A 4,670-nucleotide genomic window follows, 5' to 3' on the forward strand; every position below is an offset into this window, starting at 1 on the left:
GACAACAACTCTCTGAATAAATGCCAGGAATTGAATTTCCTTTGGGTATGACACATCCCAGGCATAATAACATGCCATCATATCGAATAAAATATCGAACACCGTTGCGCCATCGTTACCACGAGGGACGGATTCCAGCCTTAAATGGACCCATCCTGATGTCTTAGGACAACTAGATGTGGAGGATCATGCTTCTGACTCCTAGTCTCTATGTCGTGAGCCTGAAACACAGACATATATTCAAGTACTTACATACGAATTTTTGTTATCGCTTCCAAAAAAATCTGAAGTCATTAGGTAAGAGCCTGAAACACAGACATATATTCAAGTACTTACATACGAATTTTTGTTATCGCTTCCCAAAAAAATCTGAAGTCATTAGGTAAGGACATCCATAATATACATCAGTTAATAGGTTAGCCTTTCCTGGCTAAACATATTCCTATCACGTATCAATGGAAGTGGCAATTATGTATTATTATGTACCTGTTGGACTATAGTAAAGCAGTTGAACCGCTTTTTTGCCGACGGTTAATTCTTGCATCGGTAAGCTCCGACTGTAGTTTCAGCAGTTTGGTGAGCTCATCCTTGTCACCTTCAGTGGACTGATGAAATAAAATGGTAAAATAATTCTTACTAAGTGTGGAGCACACTAAATTTGCAAGCCCAAATTTACCTGATATATTACATCCAATATATTTATCATATTTTGATAACTGCTTTTCATGTCTTCAATGGTGGTTGGTGCAATTATCTTCTTGAACTGTTCTCTGACCTGAGATGAAAAGCAAATTGATAACAAACACTGATAGAAATGGTTGATAACATTAGACGAGGAGCGGCCAGCCTTTTTTGCTATTCACGACCGCGTTTCGATTTCCTATGTAGCCCACGGCTGCATTTCAGTGCATAGTTATAATGAGCTATCTTGACACCAAATGCGTTAAACTTTCCATGGTATATTTACAGTGAGTTATGGACAAACCATGTCGCCATGACGTATTACTCGACGGATCGAAATCACGAGTAGTCGTGCAGATATGAATAACTACAGTGGGATTGATGTTGCAGTTCAACATATGTATCAAATATGTAAGCAGATATGGTAGGCCGTGGCTATGGCTGCCACAATCTATTACGCAACAAATGCGTTACGCTCACATCAAAGACTAAAATCAATGAATGAGTTTGCAATCGCAGAGAGAAAAAGGCAGACTTTTATTTGTACATGTTAGCATTATCTCTATAGCAGACTTGCAACTATCTCTATAGCAGACTTGCAACTAAACAGTCCTAGTTGTCTGATTTTTCTAATATACATGCAAGAAGGTGTTGTATTGCTCGTACACACGTGCAATTGCAAATAACATATACGTAAGAGTTTATTTGATGACTTGAAATTGACTCGGAAATTTTGCTCAGAATCACGAGTCAATACACATTTATGAAGCGCTTGAGTCAAGTCATTTAGCTCATTGACTCGAGACAAGTCAAGCCACGCCAAAAAGTTGACTCGAGCCAAAGCAACAGTGGTATAAGAACTATAAAGTGATTACAATATGGTTCCATGATATAATAACCACACTCACCAGTTTGATATCAGTCAAGGAAGGGAACAGATCAAGTATTTCCGACAGGGGAATGTCTTTTTGAATTATCTTGGAACGCCGATGTCCGTAGAGGTAGTTGAAAAGAAAGACAACTTTTTTCCAATCGCAATTGACATTCAAAAATTCGCTTGGAAGCTGGAGAGAATCTTCTTCAGCATTTAGAATGGATCCACCTAAAATCGCACATTTGAAGTATTTACCAAAAACATTGACACTTGTACTTTCTAAACCAGAGGTCTCAAACTCAACTGTGGTCGCGGGACAATTTTCCAGTTTTTGACGACGCCGCGGGCCGCAGCATCAATAAGGCTATTCCATGTCTTTCCGAGTAAGCCTTAGTTGACGGGATGAAGTTGTGCTATTAAAAGTGAGCTGATGCAGCAGACTGACATTCAACACACATCATAAAAATGTGATTTACTCTTGTATCAATTTAGACCTCACATTTAGAACTATTTTAATAGAAATGTTGTTGTACTTGATATATATTAATTATAAGATACAGACGCAATGTGAGCGGAAAAATATATATAATGTTCTCATAGAAGCTATCACGTTATAATTTTGCAGCTACTATGAATATTGTGAATTTAACAGATTGATCTGATATCACAGCATTTGGGGTTCAGCAATGTAGTCCAATCCAGGATTCGGGTATACTCCTGATAAGTGGGTTATTACGCTCATGGTCAATACCTTCGAATATAGAGTAGAAAAATAACAATATCAATATAATATTGAATGTGTTATAGGTATAGAAATGTCGGAACGCCGGACAACCCATTGCAGCTGCGTTGACCTCCGGTTGACTCGGCATACATGACTCTCGATTTCGCAATACTCCACCATTTATGCAATGCCGTGAACCTATGACACCAGGTCTGACGTATAATACACGAGTTATTCTTCTGACTATACGTTCATCTGAAAACCTATCACATATAGCGGTCGTGGGCCGATATAAGGAAATGAAGTACTTTGCGGGACGGATTCCTCAATCATAATAGCCTACTATTCGCGTATTTATCCACCTATACAAGGAATAAATCGTGTGTAATTCGAACTTTAAGTTGAAAGCGTAGAGACCAAAAACAGTATTCAGTGAATTATTCAACGTAATGCACATCAATAGCTGCTGAAGTCAGGCGTAGAAAACGTAGTTTATATGGGCAAATGGGCATTTATGCCCCGGTCTTTCCCTCGCTCTACCCTGCTCGTGTATTAGTCGCTTGTTTTTATGATTAATAATCCGTATTGTCGTAACCCAGGGGCGGGCAACTTCTCCAGTCGGCGAGCCGGATATAGGCTTTGTTTTCACGGGGAGCGTGCATTCTCGCGGCGGGCGAATGACGTTGTTTATTTCTTTGCTTCACACCTCGCTGGAGATTTCCGTTGACTCGCTCGTTCTCGCTCACTTTTTCACGTTCCCGCACGGTCGTGGCGCGTTTCGAGAACGTCTCGCAACGAGAAATTTGCGAGCGTTGCTAGACAAGCAGTCCTCTAGACCGCTATGGAAGTGGAATACAGTTGCGAACATTGCTGGAATGAATACCAAGAGAAAGTATTGGTGCTAGTAGCTGCGTATGTTTATTGTAAACATTAAAAAGACAGAAGAGGAGATTCTGGGTTGGTGAAGATCTTCGAACCAGGGAACAAAAAGGTATATCTAAATTGTTGACCTTACCGGTACTTTTTCGTTGTTGCATCGGCAATGATTGTCAACTGAAATCATTCCGATATGGAATTCTATTATGGGCTTCGCAATGATGCTGGTCAATATTGCTAAATGATCTGCTACAAACAAATAATATTAGAAAAATATGTAAAATATTGCCCACAACCTATAAATGTGCATTAATTTGTATAATATACCGGTAATATATTAGGCTTACCATATTTTGGAAATGTAAAAAGAGGACACTTTTTCTGAAATTTCAGACATGCAAAACTGGAGAAGAATTCTCAAAAACCGGTAAATTTCTCCTACTTCGTGATCGGTTGACTATACCAAAAAAAAGGTCTTCACTTCCGCTCAGAGCTCACAATAACGTTTTTCTCATCACAGCTTTTCCCTACGAAATACCCGCCGGTGCTTCACTTCTGCGCTAATTTGCGGCATATCACTCGCATTTTCCTCTAAATCTCACCTAAACTTTCAATAAAGAGGACAAAATCTCAAAAAAGAGGACAAAAGGGCGTCCTCCGAGGACACTTTCAAAAAAGTCAAAAAAGAGGACAAATCCTCTTAAAAGAGGACGTATGGTAAGCCTATAATATATAAATTAGCGTTGGTGGCCAATTTCCTGTGAAATCTTACACAAAAAACGTGTTGACCAGTGTATCTTTCTATTGCGTAGTAACAACATATTTTGAATTAATACCTTGATATACATATTCTCTTTTGATTTACAGGTGAATATCATATATTAGTGCCGGACTTGAGATTACACCGACCGGAAAAGTACCGGACATATTTGAGAATGCCAGCTGAAACATTCTATAAACTCCTTGATCATGCCAAAGAATCGATATCCAAGATTACAACAAACACGAGGAAGCCTATCAGTGCCGAAGAGGGCCTGGGAGTAACCCTGCAGTAAGTGTATTGATTATTGATGTGATCATTGAAATTCTATTTTGGGAATGGATGGAAGATTCTCTCCTTAAATTGTCGTGAGGGTGAGTAAAACGAATCACTAATTTTGAACCAGAGTAACTTGACAAGAGGCCAAGAGTTTTGTTATTATGACAGAGTGGTTTCTTGAAAGCTTGCAGATTAGCTTATGAGATACTGAGGTTCGTTAGTAGGCTACTGTCCTAAATTGAATGATTTTTCATCATGTATGAATCGAATCAACGTGATGACCTCATTGTTGTTGTTGCGCTTTTCATTGCTAACTTCCAATGACAGTTCTTACTGGGAACCGACCTGTATGAGACTGATTTGTATTGGCTGTGATTCGATTTTGCTCATCCCTTTCCATTACTTGTTGCATATCATGGCCGTGTGAACGCGATTTTTTGCCGTGCTTTGAAATGTCAAGTCCTCAAATTTGAATT

General features: G+C 39.1%; 1 long non-coding RNA gene across 1 annotated transcript; it reads right to left on the minus strand.

Annotated features, from left to right (window-relative positions):
* Positions 1 to 344: 344 nt before the first annotated feature.
* Positions 345 to 2,087, minus strand: LOC145435277 (uncharacterized). Its single transcript, XR_013913781.1, has 3 exons — positions 1,590 to 2,087; positions 677 to 775; positions 345 to 605 (listed from the first exon to the last, which is right to left on the minus strand). It is a non-coding gene; the product is annotated as an uncharacterized LOC145435277 (long non-coding RNA).
* Between the last annotated feature and the right edge of the window lie 2,583 nt (positions 2,088 to 4,670).

This window comes from Botryllus schlosseri, chromosome 3, assembly GCF_051294905.1.
Source record: "Botryllus schlosseri isolate E-star chromosome 3, Bs_hap1, whole genome shotgun sequence".
Taxonomy (NCBI): Eukaryota; Metazoa; Chordata; class Ascidiacea; order Stolidobranchia; family Styelidae; genus Botryllus; species Botryllus schlosseri.